Below are 22,901 nucleotides of genomic sequence, written 5' to 3'. Positions count from 1 at the left end.
ACAGGCAGAGTAGCTCAATTAATTCTTTTCTATACTGTTCTTGTAGTTTTATTAATTGTAGTGGTTCGCAACCGATTTGTTTTTTTTTTATGAAATTTTAAACCATAAAAAGAACAATTGTTTTTAGTCATAGCGTTTGTTACAAGTAAACCTTGCTTGTCTGTGCACAAGTAGCAAAGTCAATCAAGAAGAGTCTTGAAAAATAATAAATTTTATGTTTAATAATAGTTTAGTTTTGGACATCCGATTAAATTTTCACTTAGAATAGTGAATAGTTTAAAATTTCATAATTTAATTTCAATAATTTAAAATTTCATAAAAACAACAAATCGGTTGTGAACCACTACAATTGAACTACAAGAACAGTGTGGAAAGGAATTCTATTCTAATTCATTGGGCAGGGACAAGCATAGGGTCTTCGGCGCTATAATCTAATATCGTTCTAAATTCCGGCCAATAATCTAAATTCGTTCCCCAAGAATGAATCACTAGCGGAAAACTACTCGGTAGACAGGTCCACTCAAATGGGGAAATTTTGGTCAAAATGAAAAAAATTGATTTTATAAAGAATAGACCTGATGAACAGAATAGAAATTTTGATTGTGTCCTCCAATTTTTATTTCTCTCAAGTTGCTGCAAATATGATATCCAAGTTAATTATATAAGCTTAAATTTTCACTTAGAATAGTTTGAATCCGGACATCTGCATCTATGTAAAAAGAAGGCATCACTGGTTACGAACTATTTTCCAAAAAACCGTATATAAATGATAAAAGTGAGAATTGGTTTTTCTATCTTATTAGTATTCCAGTTGCAATTACTAAATTGTGGAAGGAAAGTGCAAGTCTTTAAGCCATTCAGCTTCTAACTACGAGATTAAGGTCATAAGCAAGGAAAGTCCTTATGGGAAACATTAGATCCTATCTCTCTATGGAAAAGAAATCGATATAAAGAGTCTATTCTTAATAATGATTTTTTTAATGATGCAGGGATTAAACAAGAATTGAAATCTTATTTAGAGGGGCCAAACAGTGGGGGGCCTCCCAAAACACTATTTTTTTTAAATGTCTCGGCATTTCTCACGCAAATAATCCAAAAGAAATTAATCATTGGCCCTCCCAACCCCCCAAAAAATCCTGAGTAAGTGCCTGACTGAGGGGGGTGCAGAAACAGGATATGTGCTGGTATGTGCATCCCTTAGAGCTGTTTTTTACTTGACTTAATTACATCTTCTCTACTTAAGTTCTTAAAAGAAATTAAGAATCAGTTATAGTGACAGTTTCCTAAATCGAATTGATAGCATAACAAAGTTATTTTCGTAGGAAGTTCATCCTCTATGTCCTCTATATTGGATTTTTTTTTAAATAGTTGTTTTTAAAACCAGACCCCTTCCTCCTTTTGCATTACCCCCTAAAGATGAGTCGATATTTAAAGCCTGTTCTCAGAATTCATTTTTGTATAATTCAAGGATGAAATACGATTTTAATTCTGCCCCTTCTTTCTCCGATTGTGAGCCTAGATTTTTTTGTGTGTGATGGGGGTAGGGGATCAACTAATAAAAAGGTTAATACTAATCAATCAAAATTTCACATAAAATCTCAAAATTTTCGACAGTATAATAATTACTCTGGCAGAAACAACAAAAAATTTCTCTGCTGGGATAAAAACTGTAAAATTTAAGGTTCCACCAGGAATTGATCCCTAGAACTGGGCTTTCTGCTGCACTGAAACCACCTATACCAGGACCCAGGAGGGTAAGAATACAAATCGCCATTCAGTAGGAGTATAACTTATATAACTGTTTAAAAGAAACGATATGTGATCTTTTTCTTATCCTTTTTTTTTGTTGGGGAAAGGACTGAAACTTTTTTTTTTTAACTTACCTTATCGAATATATTAGAGTACCAAGAACAAAGAAAATGATATTTGATTGTTTGATTGGTTAAAAGGAAACTTATTTAACTATGCATACATCTTAAATAAAGAAAAATCGAGGATTCAATTTTTAATAAAAAATATGCATGTGCATATTTTAAAAATGGTTTGGGTATCAAAAACTAAGCTAAAAACGTAAAACACTAACCAGCTTATGAATTTATAGCTTTCCTTTGCAGACGTAGTTATCTTTGGGAATTAACAGGCTGTTAATGTTTAAATCTTCACAGACGAGAAGTGTTGTCAAATTGAACTAATTAGTTTTGCTGATTTATTCTCAGGGTTCAATTTGGCAGCTCTGACAAAAATGTGGTGCTGCCCTAAATAATCCATAATTTGAAACACCGAAAGAAAAATCTTAGAAAATTACAGTTATAGGTTTCAAGGACATTTTTATGTCCTTGATACTAGAAAAAAAAACTACACTAGATACATAGACAGTTTTTTCGTTGAATAAACAAGAAACTAAAATCATTTTTCATGCAAAATGTTCATCCATATACCTTTTAAACTAGCTGTGGTTAAAGTACCTGTTAGTAAATTATCAGGCCCCTCCTCTTTCTTTGTCACCCCTAAACATAAATTGATACTAAGAGTATATTCTGAACAATGCATTTCATGGTGATACGTTTCATGCATAGAATTAAAACTCTAAACTATTAGTTTTCAATCCAGATTCAGTTCAATGCTTTTTAACGTGAAATAACAAACTGGAAAAGCGAATGAAAAGCAAAAAAAGGTGAATATAACTTTCTTGATAAAGGTTATATTTAGAGCTTTTTAAAATGAAATAACAAAGTGAAATGAAGAACTACAATAGAACTTCCCTGCTCAAGGGGTTCTATGCATTTCTTTCTAAAGTGAAAAAGCCGGAACGACTCCTGAAACGCGATGCTTGTTTAATTACAAGAAAAAGAAGCTTTTTTTAAAATACCAAAACACTTCAGCTTAAAGAGCGAGGTGCTTAGGAGAAGCAGCCCCCTCATATACGCAATAATTTCTGTTCATTTTATGTTTTAATGTTATTCCTTACTTTCAGCTTAAAAAAACTTGTTTTTTTTATTTAATAGCGAACGTAAAGTGATTTATCGAATCGTCAATTACAATTGTATGATTAAAATGGTTCGAGAGTGTTGGAAGTTTTGTGAGGAGAAATAATAAAGGGGAGTAGTGAATCTAGTTTGGAGGAATGAAGTAACACGTACTTGGCTGAATGACTATACTCACAGATTTATAAACCAAAATAGTGTAACAGTGAATTTTAAATGGAATAGGGAAATAGTAAAAAGTAATAGTAAAGAATATTCAGTAAGTAATAGTAAAAAATATTCAGAGACTTGTAAAGTGAAATAGTAGATAGTAATGGTAAACGTAAAGTGGGTAGTGGAATAGAATTTACTTTGCATAGAGAAACTATTCAAAGCTTCGCAAAGAGAAGTAGTTAGTTTTTATAAGGAACCAAATGCATTGGTTCCCGAGTCTCTGATATTCTAAAAAATAGAAAAAAAATTACAGGTTACGATAGTAGTCTCTTTTTCTGTCAATAATAAAAACAAAAATATAATTGTCAAATGATGGTTAAAAAAAGGGCCGATTTGTAAAAAGAAAAAAAAAAAATCAGGTGTCAGCAAAATAAACATCAACTTTTGCACTGTCAATGGCAATAGCTGCTTTAAATTATTCTTAAACCCAAGTTAAAGCACAAGCATGGGAGAAATGTCCTACCAAGCGTAATAGATTTGTGCCAAGCGCTGTTGAGACTGTGCCAGAACTGCACCACATATGGCAGAAGTATGTGGAACATGTGGCACACATTGTGCAACAACACATTGTGGAAAAATGGGTAACCCCTCGACAAAACTACTACTACTACTACTACTACTACTTATAACTCACCACAGCACCGAGCCGCCTAAGGCCAACACAGATACGTACGCTCCTCCTCCAGCCTAACCTAATCAATGCCTACCTCTTTACACCCTCCCAGGAAGTTTCCGTTTTATTTAAATCTTTATTTATGACTACCTCCTACTCCAGACGAGGACGATCTGCTTTCCGTGTAGCCTAAGAAAAGCTAAGAAAAGCTAAAACCCCTTGGGGTATCCCTTGTTCCTTGGAGTATCCCCCTACAACTGTAGTTCTTATGCTTAATTTGGAAGGTTTGGAGCATTGGAAGTATTGGGGGAGTGATACTTTGGTTTTGTACTGTTTATTCTATCCCCTCGCCACCAATTTCAATCTGTTACAAGAAAGTGGTTAAGGTCAAACCGTTACAGGTATTATGTAAATTAAGGACCTCTGATCGGACGGGTGAACATGAATATGATATAGCCTTTTAAAAAGCTGTTTATAATTCTTGTCAGTGACCAGAAAGGATACTTTTCCCTTGTTCGTGACCCAGAAAAAGAAGTGTAAGAAATGAGTGGAACTTTATAGTCTATCTGAGAAGAGACTAGCTGAATTTGTTCTCCCAAGCCTTTGTTCCTTTGAGCCATCTTTCTGCTTTTGATTGGAGAGCCTCGTTCAAGCAAGCAAGAAAATGAAATCTTTCGGGGGAGGGGGATTTGCCCCCTATATCCCTCAGTAACTTGTAAAAATTATCTTCCTTTTCTGGGTATTTTTTTCGAAAAACCTTGTTTTAGTGTTACAATTAAAAAATCAAAAACAAAAAACGTGCCCCCCTAGACTTTCAAAATAAATGTTGTCCCCCTCAAATTCTCTTGAAATGACACCCCGAATCTCTTATCACTTCTTACCCTACTTATCAATTTCATTTTTTATATATATTTTGTTATCCGTGAATTTGGCATAAAATAAGGAAACAAAGAACAAAAATTATGAGGGGTTTTGAAACTAGCTTACCAATATTCACCATAGGCCTACTTCCAGGCTTCCTAACGCTCGCATTTCTTCTCGAATATATGCCTCCAGTAGTTTAAGTATTTCCCAAAAACCTCGTTTTAACCGATTTTTATAACACTTGGGGCTGCCTCATATTATGTATGTAGTGCCTTTCTGGAAAATTTTTAATAAAACTGATAAAGCAAAAATTTGTTCCGCCATATTTGGTTTTGTCAAATATCAACTCTACATCAACTCCTAACTTTAGATTCATTGGCAAATGTGCAGTCTTTAACCGAGAAATCGGAATTCCAAAGCCGGGTGAAAAAAACACAAAGAAAATTGCAGAGCACCCACGGTTTAAAATTTTTAGTTGATTTTTATATTTGATTTGTCTCTTATTGGATGCAACTTATTAAGGCTGTTGCTGTTTTGCAAGTGTTAATGCTCTGTTGTTTTTTCTGTTCTAAAGAAACGTCTGCTAGCCTTAGATAATTACTGTCTCCGACGATTGTTGCACGTCCGCTGGTACCACCGAGTCACCAACGACCAAATACGAACCCACACCATGCAACCACCCGTCACAGAAGTAATCAAGTATACACGCTGGCGCTTTCTTGGTCATGGACTATGCATGCTGGACAGTAGACAACCGAAGATGACGTTCTAATGGGATCCAAGGGACTCAAGACGCAGAGGCAAGCCGATGAATACTCTATTGTACGAAAAAGACCGAGCGACAATAAACGCTGCTATTATGCCAGACTTAGCTCCTGCCCAGCTTCAAGAAGAATGGCGGAGTCTCACTGGTGCCCTATGCGCTCTGGATGGTGTTGGAAGAGCTAGGGTATCTAAGGTATGGTATTTTTTCCCATTTATGTTTCGCCCTTATCAGGCTTTTTAGGCAAATTTTCGATTAAATTAAATATTATACTATATTAATCCCAAAATTGCAAGGATGTTAAACCTACAATGATTCTTGTCTAGAGAAGGTAAACATGTCCAGTGCATCTTTAAGCTAAAAGTCTTTGGAGCGGCAGGGATTCATATTGGTACAGTTATCCATGATTCTTTTCAAATTAGAAGTAACATGCCTATCATTCGTGCTTCAAAATTTCACATTAACATTATAAATTTATAATAACAAATAAACATAAAGAATGTGCTTAGAAGAGAATAACTTGGTCAAGATTAGGTGAAAAAAACATGGTTTATGTAGTTTCTGCTAACCGCACAAGAGCATTCTTGCCTATTTGACCCCCTCCTCCCCCAAAATCTGTTGAAACAATTGACTCGATATGAAAAGAATTTTGTATTTATCCCTGTCTTTATTCCGCACGATTTCGGTTCTGCTGCACGCGGAATCTCTTTCATTAACTACCTTTTATTTTCATTTACTCGGTTTACTTCATCTTTCAATTCACATTTTCTGGACAAGTGATAACCATAAATTTCCATCTTACCTACACATTGACGTTCCCAAATTCCGTTTACAAAAGGTGTGTTCCAAAGTGCAACTGATATAATTTCCTGAGAGACCAAATCGGCTTTTTTACATTAATTAAGAAAACTTGATCTTATGGAAGTATTAAATATAAAAAAAATAATTTTTTTAGCTGAAAGTAAGGAGCGACATTAAAACTTAAAACGAACAGAAATTAATCCGTATATGAAATGAGTTGTCCCCTCCGCAATCCCTCGCTCTTTCCGCTAAAGCTTTTAATTGTTTTAAAAAGTAGAATTGTGGCAAAGAGTCAAACTTTAGCGTAAAGAGCGAGGGATTGCGGAGGGGACAACTCATTTCATATACGGATTAATTTCTGTTCGTTTTAAGTTTTAATGGCGCTCCTTACTTTCAGCTAAAAATTATTTTTTTTTTTATTTAATTTCTGAACGTTTTTGAATTAATGCATGTTTGGTTTTGGCTCTCCGCACATAAATTATTAAAATGAAATTTGTATATTAATTCTTTTTTTGGCTAAATGGCTTTCTCTTAGTTTTGATCAGACGATATTGTGAAATAAGGGGTGGAGAAGGAGGCCTAGTTGCCCTCCAATTTTTCGGTTACTTAAAAAGGCAACTAGAACTTTTAATTTTTAACGAACGTTTTTATTAGTAAAAAATATACGGAACTTAAGAATTAACTTACGTAACAAACTTTCATAACCTTATATTTTTATTATGTATACGAGGGGGTTTGTACCCTCGTTAATACCTCGCTCTTTACACTAAATCCTAAGTTTTGTCCCAATTCTTTAAGAATGACCCCTGAATCAGAAATGCCGTAGAATAAATAGTTGAAATTACTAAAAATACTTTAGCATAAAGAGCAAGGTATTTATCTCCTCCTAAATACCTCGCTCTTTGTGCTAAAGTATTTTTAGAACCCCTCATATGCGTAATAATCTCTGTTCGTTTTAACTTTCAATGCTACTTCTTCCTTTCATTTGAAAAAACGTTTTCATGTTTATTTTTCATTGTTTTCTTATAGTAATGCTAGAGAATCCTGCGCCCTTATCATTGAATTTTTCTTCCCCCATGATAGATTCCTCCAAGGAAAGATCCTCCAACATAGCCCCCTCTCCTCAGACCCACCCCCAAACAAAATAAAATCCCCCTGAAAACGTCTGCACACTTCCCAATAACCATTACTATATGTAAACACTGGTCAAAGTTTGTAACTTGCAGCCCCTCCCCCAGGGATTGTGTAAGTCATCCCAAAGACGTAGTTTTTATGGTTTTCGACTATGCTGAACAAAATGGCTATCTCAAAATTTGGATCCGTTGACTTTGAGGAAAAAATGAGCGTGGGAGGGGGCCTAGATGGCCTCCAATTTTTTGGTCACTTAAAAAGGGCACTAGAACTTTTCATCTCCGTTAGAATGAGCCCTCTTGCAACATTCTAGGACCACTTGGTCGATACGATGACCCCTGGGAAAAAAAAAAAACCAAAAAAAATAAATAAATAAATAAACACGCACCCGTGATTTGTCTTCTGGCAAAAAATACAAAATTCCACATTTTTGTAGATAGGAGCTTGAAACTTCTACAGTAGGGTTCTCTGATACGCTGAATCTGATGGTGTCATTTTCGTTAAGATCCTACGACTTTTAGGGGGTGTTTCCCTCTATTTTCCTAAATAAGGCAAATTTTCTCAGGCTCGTAACTTTTGATGGGTAAGACTAAACTTGATGAAACTTATATATTTAAAATCAGCATTAAAATGCAATTCTTTTGATGTAGCTATTGATATCAAAATTCAATTTTTTAGAGTTTTGGTTACTATTGAGCCGGGTCGCTCCTTACTACAGTTCGTTACCACGAACTGTTTGAAAGAGTGAAGCTGAAACTTCAAACGAACAAAAACTGTTATTTCGCAAATTACGCGTACGTACAGATATACATACAGAATAATCTCAAATAAGTTGGCACATTATACTTCGCCATGTCTATGGAATTCTAAAGACTAGCAATTTCCAAAAACTGAGCTTCCTTGAGCTTTTTAAAGAATTATAATTATAAAACAAAAGGTATAAATAGGCAAGGCCACATCCTTGATTTTTATTGGGGAATGGGGGAACTGTTTACAAGAAAAAAACTAAAAACGCATCAAAAGCGTGTTTTTATACATTTTCATTACGTTTTTGTGAGTGGAACAAACATTTCAGAGGGGGGAGGTCAAATCCCCTAATCCCTGGATACGGTCTTGTAGATAGTTTTATCATGGTTGACAAAAGAGTTTCAAAATTTCTTATATATGAGTCCTCAATTTTCTTGTGGCTGCTTATGAAATTATCTGCTCCCAGGAAGTAAAACACACGTGGTTGTTTTAGGTGTTTGGGTTGCTTAATGTTGGGGAACTACCCGATCACCAAGTTGCAGTTTTTGTGTTCCAGTGTGCAAATAATCTAAGCCCAACTTTTTTTTTAGTGTGCTAATATTGATTATGAGACTAGGTTTAGTGACAATTTGGTGGTTGAGTATAGGAGCATAGCACGGCCCAGATTTGGATTTCACGGCCCAGACTCTTGGAACTTCTGAGTCGAACTCATTACCGAGGAGCATAGGGCAGCTGAACTTTTTTTATTTAATAAGACAAAGGTTTGCTAAATGAGCACTTATTAAATGACAATTATAATGACAATAATTAAACAATTAAACAATATTAAATAACAACAATTTTATTTTTATTGGTAGGGAGGAGGAAGAGGACTATTTTGAATATTGTTTTTGATAGTTTATAATGATAGAGTTAGTAGGGAGAAAGAGTGGTAGGGAGGTGGGGTGTCATGGAGGAAGGTTGGTGGGGAGAGGGGGTGGCAGGGGTTATAGTATGGGTGGGTAATAGAAATGGTAATGTAGTGAGTCTGGTTTTTGTTTGGATCTTTTTCTCTTTTTTTTTGTTTTTTATTACTTATTGTATTAGAGTTGAGAAAAATGACTTATGCTGCAAGCAAACAAAAACCTCAGTATTTTCATAGGAAGAGTTTATTTGTAGTTTCAGAAAGCTTTATGAAATTCAAAATTTCAAATCAGTTTTTTTTTACAAATTTCAAACAGTGTCTGTCTCTAAGCTTTGCTACCCATCAAAAACCAGACAGAGAGCGTTGAAATTTTGACCGTTTACATGACCGTTCTGCATTGTTTACATGTGTAGAAAACTGATTGTATTTTGTAAAAAATGTTTTTCTGTTCAGGTAGAAACCTAAGCATAGTGGACATCTTTTTTTGTGGGGGGGAGGGGGTAAATATTGTGTTTTCAGTATAGTTGATTCAAAATCAAAATCCATGAATCAATTTACTTAAGCTGGTTTCGTAGATATATCCTAAGTCATCTACAAAGCCCCGATTTTTGTTTGTTTAAGTCTACATTTTGCTGTTTACTTCCGTAAGAAAAACTTTATTTCTTAAAATTATATTCTAAGGAACAGTCTGTAAGCTAAAATAGTAGATATTCAAACAAAATAATTCCAATCTTAACTCAAGGTTTAAAAGAAATCCCGGTTCCACCGCATAAGTTACGTATTTTTAGGGCTTGATAATTTTTAGGGTATTTTTAGGGTTAATGGGCTTCTGGTATGTTTAAGGGTTTAATAATGTCAATAATTTCTGCATAATGTATAGTTTCTCTAATTACATCGAATTACGAATTACCAATCGAATTACGTAAACCGCTAGACTCCTCGAAGGAAATTTTAAACAGTTTCTAAGGCCATTTCTTGACTGAAGCTAATTTTAGGCAACCATCTTTTTGAGTTGCCACTTTCTTCAGTATTAGTCTATTTTCCTTTTTGACATCTCTTGTTAATTTGGAATTGTAAGTTACTTCAGTTTCCGAAAAATACTTTGCTGCAGCAAAATAGGCATCGGCTTTCTGTTTTTTGGATATAAGGCTGTTTTTTTTTATACCTCAGCTACAAAAAATACTCAGCTACAGCGAAATAAGCTTCGACTTTCTGATTTTTTAGATATAAGTTAGTTTTTTCAAATCTCAGCTACAAAAAACTCAGCTAGAGCGAAATAGGCTTTAACTTTCTGTTTTTTTTTTTTTTATAAATAAGTTTTTGTTTTTTTAGCTTCATCTACAAAAAATACTCAGCTACAGCAAAAAAGGCTTCGACTTTCTGTTTTTTTAGATATAAGGTTGTTTTCTTAAAACTCAGCTACAAAAAATACTCAGCTAGAGCTAAATAGGCTTCGAATTTCTGTTTTTTTTAGATATAAGGCTGTTTTTTCAAACCTCAGCTAAAAAAATACTCAGCTACAGCGAAATAGGCTTCGCTTCGACTTTCTGTTTTTTTTAAGATATAATATTATTTTATTAAACCAAAAATTATAATATTAACCGAAATCCTAAAAAATTAAATTTTGATACCAATAGTTACATCAAAAGAATTGCATTTTAATGCAAATTTAAAATATATAAGTCTCATCAAGTTTAGTCTTACCCATCAAATGTTACGAGTCTGATAAAATTTGCCTTATTTTAGAAAATAGGGTGAAACACCCCTTATAAGTCATAGAATCTCAACAAAATCACACCATCAGATTCAGCGTATCAAAAAAACCTACAGTAGAATTTTCAAGTTCCCATCTACAAAAACGTTGAATTTTATATTTTTTGTCACAAGGCAGATCACGGATGCGTGTTTATTTGTTTGTTTGTTTTTTTTTCTTAGGGGTGATCGTATCGACCCAGTGATCCTAGAATGTCGAAAGAGGGCTCATTCTAACGGAAACTAACAGATCTAGTGCCCTTTTTAAGTGAACAAATAAATTAAACGGCACATAGGCCCCCTCGCACTCTCATTTTTTCCCAAAGTCACCGGATCAGAATTCTGAGATAACCATTTTATTCAGCATAGTCGAAAAAATTATTGACCATGTCTTTGGGGGTGACTTATTCCTCCACAGTCCCCGTGGGAGGGGCTGCAAGTTATAAACTTTGACCAGTGTGTACATATAGTAATGGTTACTGAGAAGAGTAGAGACGCTTTCAGGTTTTTTTTGTGGGGGGGGGGGTTGAGGCAAGGGGGTTATGTGGGGGGACCTTTCTACGAAGAAATTTGTCATGGGGGAAGATAATTTCCATGAAGGAGGCGCAGGAGTTTTGAGCATTTTTTTATAAACAATGAAAAAATAAATATGAAAAAGTTTTTTCAAGTGAAAGTAAGGAGCAGCATTAAAACTTAAAACGAACAGAAATTATTACAAAAATGAGGGGCTCGCCTTCTCCTAATGCCTCGCCCTTTACGCTAAAGTGATTTTATTATTTTCAACTATTTATTCTACAGCCTTTTTGATTCAGGGATAATTCTTAAGAAATCAGGGCAAAATTTAAGCTTTTGTGTAAAGAGCGAGGTATTGACGGGGGGGGGGAATCCTTTCATATACGTAATAAAAACATGCAAATACAGAAGTTCGTTACGTATGTTGATTCGTAAGTTACGACAATTTTTACTTATAAAATCGTTCGTAAAAAATAAAAGTTCTAGTTGCCTTTTTAAGTAACAAGTAATTGGAAAGTAACTAGGCATACTCTCCCACTCCTTTTTTCTCAAAATCGTCTGATCAAAACTATGAGAAAGCCATATTGCAAAAAAAGATAAATTAATATGCAAATTTCGTTTTGATTATTCATGTGCAAAGAGCCAAAATCAAAAGTCGCATTAATTGGAAAACATTCAGAAATTAAATAAAAAAAGCAAGTTTTTTTAAACTGAAAGCAAGGAGCGACATTAAAACTCAAAACGAACAGAAATTACTTTGTATGAAAAAGTAGAGTCGGAAAAAGAGTCAAAATTGAGCGTAAAAGTAGAGAAAGGTTCAAACTTTAGCGTAAAGAGCGGGGCGTTGAGGAGGGAACAGTCCCTTTCATATACGGAGTAACTTTTGTTCATTTTAAGTTTAAATGTCACTCCTTAGTATCAGTTGAAAAAAACTACTTTTTTTATTTAATATATTTCTAATTTGGCCGTTCTTGAGCCACAATCAATATCTCATTCAGGGTAGTTTTAAGACTTATTGATTCTTTTTCCACGGACCAACCTAGTGTATGCTGCCCTCCCCTTCTTTGACGACCCGACGGGATCTAATAACTCGTGTGGGAGGTGTCCTTCATTCGTGCAGGTCATATATCCCTTGTATCTCCTGCTCCACATTCGGATCTTATTGATCACCAGCGGCTAACCAGTGATTGTTCAGTATCTGTCCTCGTCTGGACGTTCGCCACTCTGTCAGTTCAGTGAATCTAACCTGCCTTTAATCCCCCTTAATTTGAAACCAGTTTCCTTTGATTTTCACCTACTTATTCCAAAGGGCTGTACATTAAAAAAATGTACAGAAAGGGGTATATGCGACAAGTGGCGTTTATGAGCCACATATTATGTAAAGTTTTTTGTTGTTGTAAGTGTGCGATGGGTGAAGTGAAGAGATGCAGAATGGTAGTAAGTGAGCCGTGCGTGACAGAACAAGTGGAACAAAGAGATTTGCACCAGGTAATGGAGAGGAGGAAGTTACTCATAATCTCTTTACTGCTGATAACTTTTACGACTACACAAAAAATTTACTTATGACAAGTTTTATTTACATATTTTCTTATTAAGCAATCAAAAATACTTCCAGGCAGTGTGTCTCCATTTTAAATTTATTGCTAAACCAGACTTGTTTTCCAATCGCCAAAAAACCCATCAATTTTCCATTATAGAATCCGCTTTAAAGTGATTAATAATTTTGGTACCAACTCGGCTGTATCTGTCGTTCCCGAACTTGACAGTTTAAAAATGCTTTCCCTTCACTAGATGGGATTTCCAAAACGTGGAAACGCCCTAAGTTATAATCTAGCATCTTAAATTTATGGACAAAAAGGGTATCTTCACATACACAGTTTTGTCGACATTTTGGAAGAATATACGCAAAAACTCTGCTTAAAAAATCGATTTTATATTGAATTAAATAAAAAAAAGCTTTTCAACTAAAAGTAAGGAGCAATATTGAAGCTTAAAACAAACAGAAATTATTACGGACAGATATAAAAAAAAAATTTAAGTGAATATTTTTGGTATTTCTAAATAGAACGTAATGACGGAAATCCTTTGCGATATCCTCAGTGATGTATTTTTAATCTTTAAACTGTGTTGCTTGAATTGAATACCTTGAACGATCCCATGCAATGGGGGGCCGCAGGAGTATCCGGGCACATGGTGTATTGAAATTAATGATAAGTTGTTCTTTTATCATAAGGTTCTGATCATTTTTGGGTCTCTGGAGCTTTTAACGTGCAATTGAGTGCACTCTCTCCCAGGTTTCCACAACCATCCTTTCTGTATAATGGTGCCAGAAGAAACATAAACATGTAAGGAAACATACATGAAACATAAACAGAAACATAACGAAAGATATAGAAGAAACAGAAACATAAACATGTATGTGGGCCATATAGCTGTTCGTTAAACCAATGCTGTTTATTTGAAACAAATAAGAATCATGGATAAAAGGATGGTTTCTTGATTTTGGTCAAATTCACTTCTGATGTCTTGCTTTCCCCTTGTGTGACACTTCTCGTTTCTATGTATGTAATTCTATGGAATTCTATATACAATTTAATTCTAAACAGAATATGGGTTTCCCATCTGGTTTTATAAATTCAACTTAAAAAAGATAACAGAGTAAAAGATAACAGTCGGGGTCTGATAACCCCGGGGTTGGGGTCTGAATGTTTTCAAAGTGTCAAGCAGGACACTAAATTTTATAATTATTTAAGAATACTTCTTATTTCAATTGAATGGCCCTTGTGTTTGAAGTCATTCTCAAAGAATTTGGACAAAGAATCAAGCTTTTCCGAAAAGAGCCGGGGTTGAGGAGGGGGCAGTCAGGATGAAAAAAATAAGGCCCCATGTGCTGATAGTGTAGTAAATGAGTTTCTTAAATATGTTGGCTCTGATGTTAGAAATAAATTAGTGAAGATTTTGAATACAGTTGTTGAAAGTACCTAGCGATTTTAGGAAAACCTTAATTAAACCCATGTATAGAAAGATAACCCAAGTATAATTACCCAAGTAAGTGTGGTAATTATAGAGGCATTAGCCTGGTCTAAGTCGGTAGCAATTTACTTTGTATGATTATACTTTTTTGACTTATACATGCTGTGGACCAAGTTTTAAGAGAAGAACAGTGCGGTTTTAGAAAAGCTAGAGAATGTGTAGACCAATTTTTCATTCTTTGGTTAATAATTGCCAAGCACCTGAGTAACCAGATACTTTTAATCCTCAGTTTTATATGTAATGAGCAAGCGTCCGATTTAGCTGATAGAATAGCCTCAAGGCAGGACGGACTCTCAACAAATCTTCATATACCTCCAATGTTAAACATTTGGAGTTTGCCTGACGTTTCTGAATTAGTGATTTCGGCGGTTTTTATTTTAAGAGATAGAAACAAACCTGGTGAATATTTTGATCTAATCAAATCTTAAAGTCGACAATTATTTTTTTTATAATTCCAAAATAATTATAAAATCTGTTTTGGGTTTGTATTCTAGATTGCTATACTTGGCACTGTTGTTGTTTGGTATCAAGGAATAGAGTAATAAAATTCCTATTCAACAATTAGAAACTCTATAATATATTCTTGCTGGCTACAGCCCCTTCAAATATTTTACATACTTGTGTTCCAAACCCAAAAATTCCCCTCAAAAGACTGGATGCAGCTGTAATCGGAGCACGTGAGAATGCATAAATTAGACCAAGGAACTGACCACTCGGATTGTTCTTGAGCGATTCAGTGAAGTATTAGTTAGTTGTAATCGGTTTAAACTGAGTCTGGAGAATAAGTAGCGTGTAGCCACCAGACTACCGGTTAATAAATATAAATACAAAAAAATATATTTGTATACAACAATGTCATAATCATATATTGCATAATTATATATAAATATGTAATAATCGTAATTTTGAGTGAGAAACCCCTTAGGTTCAACCTTCTCATGTTTGTTTAGTTAAAGCGACGAAGAAAAATGATACCTTTGTCTTTGACCGAGTTGCCGCCTCAGAAAAGATTTGACTAGGGAGTAAAATGTTTGGATTTTGGCTGGGCCTTAACGAAGGTCTTATCCTTGCATGGTGTACAAGACAAATACATTCAAGTGATTAGTGTTATGTGCGAGATTAATAATACTACGCGATTAAGGTGGGAAATGGGGCTAGTAAGTGGTTTCGTATTGAGTCAGGAGTTAAACAGGGTTGTGTTCTTTACCCATTTATTTGGGTCATTTTGATTGACTTTGTATTAAGAAGCACAGGAATGGCAATGGGACATAATGGAATCGAATGGGAAAGAAAAACTTTCCTGGACTTGGATTATGCTGATGATTTAAGCATCAGGGATGAAAGTGAGAGCAAAATGAACGAACTCTTAAAGGTTTTGCGAGTTCAGGGTGCTAGAATAGGCTTGAAAATTAATGATGAGAAGACTCCAAGGCTAGGAATAAGTGAAAATGAAAAGGTGATGCTGGGTAACGAAAAGATCGATCAAGCAGACAGTTTCACTAACCTTGGTAGTATTCACTAAGACAGTTTCTACTAACTTTATTAGTAAAAATGGTGTGTTTCGTGAAGATGGTAAAAGTAGAATAACCAAGGCTCTGTTTTTTTTTTTTTTTTTTTTTTTTTTTTTTTTTTTTTTTTTTTTTTTTTTTTTTTTTTTAAGTTGAAAAACGTTTGGGTGAATAGGATGATAAGTGCGAGAACCAGGATTAGAGGATAATACCAAAATCTCTAAAAGTTTCCCCATTTTTCTGACTTCTTTCCAAGTCACAAGTAGAGCCTTATTATGTTGACCTTTAATAGCAATTGTTCAAGACGACTTATTTTACTAGACCTTTCACTTGTTGCCAAAATACCTTCTTTTAAAGTCTAAAATAAGACTTTGCATTTATCAACTCAACTCAACTTTTTCTTTATTCAACTTTGCATTTATCGACTAGTTAAGTTCAGTTTTGATTTATATATGCCTGTGCCAGATCTCCGATTCTGGACCATATAAATATATAATTAATATATATTTTTTGTATATTTTTATTATATTTTATTATAAAATATTATTATGAAACTATTATTATTTTATTTCATTATGTTTTATTTATTTTGTTTAATATATTTTATTATATTTTTAGTATATTTTGTATATATATATATATATATATATATATATATATATATATATATATATATATATATATATATATACACACACACATATATATATATATATACATATATATATATATATTATGTATATTTTATATATATTATATAAATATATATAAATATAAATATATATATATATACATATATATATATATATATATATATATAAATATATATATATATATATATATATATATATATATATATATATATATATATATATATATATATATATATATATATATATATATATATTTATATATATAGGAATATATTTTATTTATTTGTTTTTTTGCCATTATTTTTTCTTTGTCTATTACTATTTTCGCAATCCCCTCATTTTTTTTTGTATTGTTACGAAAGATTGGCATGAATGATATCCGACCGGTCGCTTTTTAAGCATTATTTTAGTTTTGAGTTTTCTTTTTTATATTGAGTTGAGCTTATGTTAATAAAAATGTCTGGATTTTTTTTTATCAAATTTAGAAAATCTTATTTTACCAGGGGGAGGGGGTTAAAGCCTAGAACTGTCTCCTAGAAGGCTCTTTTGGGGTTGCTAGCCGTTGAAAAAATCACTAGATTCTTGAAAAAAAATCATTAAATCAGCACATAAGTCACTAGATTATTGAAGAAGCAAAAACAAAAATCACTAGAATTATAATTCTATTTATCCGTGTAATGAATAGTTATTTGACTTCTTTACCATGTTCTTTACAGGCGCATGAATGGGAAAGATGTAAAATTATCCCCATAGATGTGGAAAAATACCTTTAGATTGGTGTTTTTTTCAAGCGAAAAATACCTTTGAAATTCTGAAAAATACTTTTTCGCATCTTTATGCAGAGGATAAAACAAAATCCTTGTGTCCTCCCTGTATTTCCCTGTAGTAGCCTACCCAGGAGTTTATCCCCCGATCGGTGAAAATTGGTAATTGGTAATATAATTGAGAAATTTACTTTTGCTTTAAAATTTTTTTTCCTTGTCCATTCAAAACTCAAGTTTTTTCCACCAATTATGGGAACTATTTTCTTTTACTCTAGTTGGTCTAGTGTAATTACTGGACATTAGTGTCAATTTCGAAAATGACCTTTTTTATATTTTTATGGAAAAAATGTGTCCCGCCCTTGACAAATTTTAGTAAACATCGGTGTTATTGTTTCTACAATAAAAAAAAGATCCAAAAAAAATGTTTTTATCCCAATATATTTCCATTTATCACTGACAATTAATTAAGAAACTGTTTTTCCACAAAATAAGTTTTTCAAAGAGAGTAAAGAGCTCCATTAAACCAAAAATGAGGAAAGCTAAAATCAAATACTCTACGAAGCGTAAAACTACCACAAATCAGAATCAATAAATAAATGGAACCCAAAACGAACAGAAATTACAATAAAAATCGAGTCAAACTCAAAACGAACATAAAATAACGAGTAGAATTAGGGCTCACAGGCCCTATGCCTTATCAAGACCTGAACATAATCTACGCTCAACTAAAAAAATACAAACGAATATACATTGTCAGTTTAATATGCATAAGCTCATATTTATTCTCTAAAATCTTAATACTTTTTTTTATTTATTAATGTTATTAAAGTGAAAACATTTAATTAGTAAGTAAATAAAAAAAAGAGTATAGGTTGATACTGCTTATATGTGCGTATAGTTTTGGAACCTTTCAACTATGCGGAACAAATGGCTATCTCAAAATTTTGATCGAACGATTTTTGAGAAAAAAGGGACGTGTGAGGGGGGCTGGTTGTCCTCCAATTCTTGGTCACATAACAAAGGATACTAGAAATTCTAATTTCTGTTCAAACGAGCCTTCTCCTGATGTTCTAGGACTATTGGTTCGATAAGATCATCACTGGGGAAAATAACATTCGTGATCTTTCTTCTGGCAAAAAATGCAAAATTCAATATTTTTGCAGATTAGAGCTTGAAACCTCCATAGAATAGGAAGTTATTCTTGCTTATTAGGGATTTCAATACAAACAAGAGGATTTGGGGAATTATTGGAGTGTCTCCCCCTTACTTCGACCGACTTTATCATCAAACTTTAATTGATTTAAACTATCTAGTTATGTTACAAATCTTATTATGAAAAGCACCAAGTGTTATTGTTTCTCAATAATTTCTTTTTTTCATTCAGAAAATTATATTAAATGTACATCTATCTTCTTTGTTTTTAATGACTCCATTTCTGATCTATTTGCAGATATAGAGGGTGTATTCATATCGAATCCACTTTCAAAGATTTTAACAGAAGAAAATCTAATTTGGAACTGATATATTATAGAGTAAAAAACCTTAAATATGAAGAAAAATTGAGCTAAACAAATGTTGTGAAATATTTGCAACTTTGCAATTCACTAGGTGCGCCTATCCTCTTGATGATAACGCTTTAAGGTCTATATCTGATATAGTGCGAAATCGGAAGTTTCATAGGTGGTATATTTGCATAAATGCTGATTTATCACATATTGGGAGGTGGAATGAACCACTATTTTCCATTTTGTTTTATTAGTTACCTTCCTGTGTGATTTATTCGATTGAATAATGAATCTATGTGCTATATCATGAAAAATCACTATATTTAGAAAAAACTTAGAAATTCCTTAAAAAATCCCGAAGACTTGTAAAAATCCCTAAATCCCTAAATGAAAAAGTTTGCCCCTAACAAACCTCAAAAGTCACTAGTATAGGGGGGGTGGAGAATCCCTAGAATTTAAACACTGATTCGAAGCAACATTCATAAGAGTGGTAAGATATGGTTCTGAAGCATGGGCGCTCCGAAAAACGGAGGCACATTTGCTACACGCTTTCTGGAGAAATTGCCTACGGATTGTTTTTGGTACTGGACTGACCGATCATATATCAAATAGTAGGCTGTACGAAAATTGTGGTCCAATCCTGCTTTCTGGGGCTATAATGAGAGGAAGGCTAGGGCATGGTCTGCAGAGAAAGGATGGCAGAGTGCCAAAGACTGTCCTTTCTGGCCAACCGTCTAAGGCTAAGCGGAAAGCAGATCTTCTGCGGTTGGGGATCGTAGGATGTTGTAAAGAAAAATTTGAGAGAAATAGAAAGTTCCTGGGATGGTGTAAACACTGAGGCATTTGAATAGATTGAGATGGAGGTGGAGCGTACTTAGCTGTTTTGGCCACAGACGGCTTGGGGTTACAGTGAGTTATTAGCACTAGAGGCTCACGAAGACAGGATATTTGGGCATAAGCCTTTTGAGGCCTGAACGCCCTGCCTTCACCTTCAGGTTAAAACAAATTTGCATATCAGCCTTTTTGAACGGGATAAATATGTAGTTTTTTGATATTATCAGTCGAAGGGCCATCTCGAAATTTTCATTCAACGGCTTTTTGGAACCCTTCAGGCCAAAATTGTCGTTTCGCGCCACAAAAAAAGCAGAAAATATTGCTTCGTCGTGGCGATTTTTTGTCCTGCTCAAAATATGCACTAGAGCTTTCAATTTCCTTTCAAGTCTGATTTCTCTTGAAATTCTAGGATCGTTGGTTAGATGCGATCACTCTGACGGAAAAAGTAAACGAATGAACACCCATCCGTGTAAAAAAAAAATATACAATTTCTAAGTTTTATTTATGTATGGATATGAAACATCTACAACTGGGTATCCTGATATGCTGAATTTGATTGTAAAGTTTTCATTAAGATCATCCGCCTTTTTGGGAGTGTTCTCCTACATTTTCGAAAATCAGACAAATCTTCTCAGGCTCGTAAGTTTTGGTGGGTAAGTTTAAACTTAATAACTTCCATAAATTCAAACTTTCTAGAGTTCCTTTTTTTTGTCTCGATGACTATTAGTGCGAATAAAATATTACTTACATTTCAATATCACGAACTATTCTAGTGCAGCAAATATAAGCAGTCAATATACTGAAGGCAATTGTCTTGTGAGGTGCATCCAAGGGCACTGGCAGCTCTCCCTAGGTAAGAAGGAGAAAATTTAAAATACGTCATAAATCTATCACTTTTACCAAAATCTGTAAAAAAAATTAATTATTTTTCTTAGGAATTGGGCAATTTCCTAACTCTTCCCTCCCTATGCTTACGGGTAAACCTACTTTATTACCATAAAAAATGTATCTGCTGTGTTGCAGCTACAAATTTTAGTAGCTGCCATTTAACCATTTAATTTATATATCTAGATATATAAATGGAACCATTTTAAATGGTTTAGATTTAAATGTAACCATTTAAATTTATATATCTAGACATTATGTATATATTCACGGTAGCTATACTAAATGACACAATTTAAATCTACATCTAAAAACCAATAAATTGATAAGAAATTGCCGACTACTCACTACGACGCTAAGTGGTGACATGACGAATAGATCAATTAAAAATAAATGGCAAAAGGCCAAGTTTCGAGGGATATTGATCTTAAGTGGGAAAATCATAACGTGAAAGAAATTATCCGCTAATAGAGAAAATAATTCAGGCGAAATAAAGGGCCCTGACCAGAGGGCATGATAGTTCGGCAATTTACCGTTTGCTAGATTTACTAACTCGGAATTAGTTGAAAAGAAAATAAACAATTCCACAATATCTATTAACAATTATCCATGGAGTACCAAGGACATCAAAACAAAAAATTTTTGTCCCTCGCACCTACCTTAGGTTTCTTCATACCTGAAAACCGTATTTTTTCGACATTTATCTTTTTGTAATTCAAAATTATAAGGTGTTTAGGGCGTTTTTGTCAGTTGTTTACCACGTTTGTTACCAAGGTTTGTCACGTTGTTACCAAGGTGTTTACCACGTTTTTGTCAGTGTTGCCACATTGAACCGTGAAAATAACGACCGTTTATATAGAATATTTCAGAATAATTTAGGATGTAAATGGTTGGTAGATTAATAATACTCACAGGCAAATTGCTGAAATAAACTGCATCGAACATTAAATATTTGTCAAGGTAACATTATTAAAAATTATTAAAATACCAAATAAAATAAGGGACAATTGATTTGCAATATCTCTCGGTACTAGAGGCTGGGTGAGTCACTAACCGTGGACAATTATTTTTTCGATTATTTGTCGGAGTCTAGTGACTGGTCCTTCAGTAGGGTGGCTCTCAAGGTTGGGTAGCAGACTAGGATGAGCTGGGGAATTCAAATAATTTAGTCTAAATGAATATGTCAACTTATGTCTACGACTATCAAGTGAATTCAAGTTGAGGTGTTTAGTGCATTATCATATGTTGAGTAGTTATGTCCAAGCATAATTTTTACAGCTCTTTTTTGAATCATCTCAGGTCTATCTGATTGACAATGTACTGCATTTGTATAATTTGGTATATATATTTTACCCCCACTCCAACCCCTTAATTTGCAAATATATATAACCAAATTATATCACTATATAAACTAAAGTTTATATGACGGTTATATTTCATTAGGATTAAGCTAACTTCCCTTCTTGAATATGTTTCGTTTAATTAACAAGTACCGTTGATGCTTATATTTGAGTTGAGAGGGGCGCTGTAATTATTTTTTCCCAGGCGCCAAAAATCCCAGGAACAGCTCTGCGTAGGAGTAGAGTAAAGGATGAGATAATAAATGATTTTTGTTTTGGAGGAGAGTAATCAAATTCAGAAGGTCTTATTTAAAAAAATTCTTATTAAGCTTATCAGAAAAATAAGCTTCTTTACTGTTTCTGAATCATCAAGGTTCTTTCTCTTGGTACCAGACAAGTGGTGCACCCAATAGGAACATCATTTGAATGGCTGCAAATTTCGTTTGCTCGGCAACAGAGCAAGCAGAGCGAATATGACCCGGGCACAGTTTAAATACCAATCACAGCTTAGATACCAATATACAGTTATGAAAACTCCTATCTTCCCCATGAGCAGCTTTTGGTACAGAGCTCTGAACTTGCCGCCTCCTTCAAGCCCTCGCTCTGACACGTAGATTGTACTACAACACCATAGGCGGGAACGCAATTTTGATTTGTTACATACACAGCTTAGATACCAATATTCGTATCTAAGCTGTGCTGCCAGTTTTCTGTCTCTAGCTGCTAGCATCGCTACTGCGCACTGTGTCCCAAAAATAAATCGAGTTTTCATAACTGTATTCGCATCTAAGCTGTGGACCCGGGGAACCGTATAATCCAACGTTTGGTGTGGTGTATTTAGATAACTAGATTAAAACTGAGCCTAAAGTTGAAATGGAATTTCAGGCAAATTTTTAACAGGGGTGCAATTTGGTTAAGTTGGACTATTAACCATACCCTTTAGGTTTCATAAAAATCTCTCAAGGGCTCATTTTATAAACAGTATATAAGTGTCAAGTTCTTAACAATTTTGACTTTTGTTCGCTGATACATTTTTTCTTGACACTAAGTAAACTCTTTATTATTTTTAGGCTGAAATAAACTTATGAGCACAT

The 22,901-nt window shown here is 33.9% G+C and overlaps 1 long non-coding RNA gene across 6 annotated transcripts in view; it reads right to left on the bottom strand.

Moving 5' to 3' along the window:
- LOC136029892 (uncharacterized) overlaps positions 1 to 22,901 on the bottom strand; it is a 268,714-nt gene that overhangs the window by 134,137 nt on the left and 111,676 nt on the right. For all 6 annotated transcript variants that reach the window (XR_010618137.1, XR_010618134.1, XR_010618136.1 and 3 more), the window contains one exon: positions 20,331 to 20,431. This is a non-coding gene — a long non-coding RNA (uncharacterized LOC136029892). The remainder of the gene's footprint in view (positions 1 to 20,330; positions 20,432 to 22,901) is intronic.

This window comes from Artemia franciscana, chromosome 8, assembly GCF_032884065.1.
Source record: "Artemia franciscana chromosome 8, ASM3288406v1, whole genome shotgun sequence".
In the NCBI taxonomy this organism is placed as follows: domain Eukaryota; kingdom Metazoa; phylum Arthropoda; class Branchiopoda; order Anostraca; family Artemiidae; genus Artemia; species Artemia franciscana.
The sequence above is the reverse complement of the archived record's forward strand: the minus strand, read 5'-3'. Positions and strand labels throughout refer to the sequence as shown.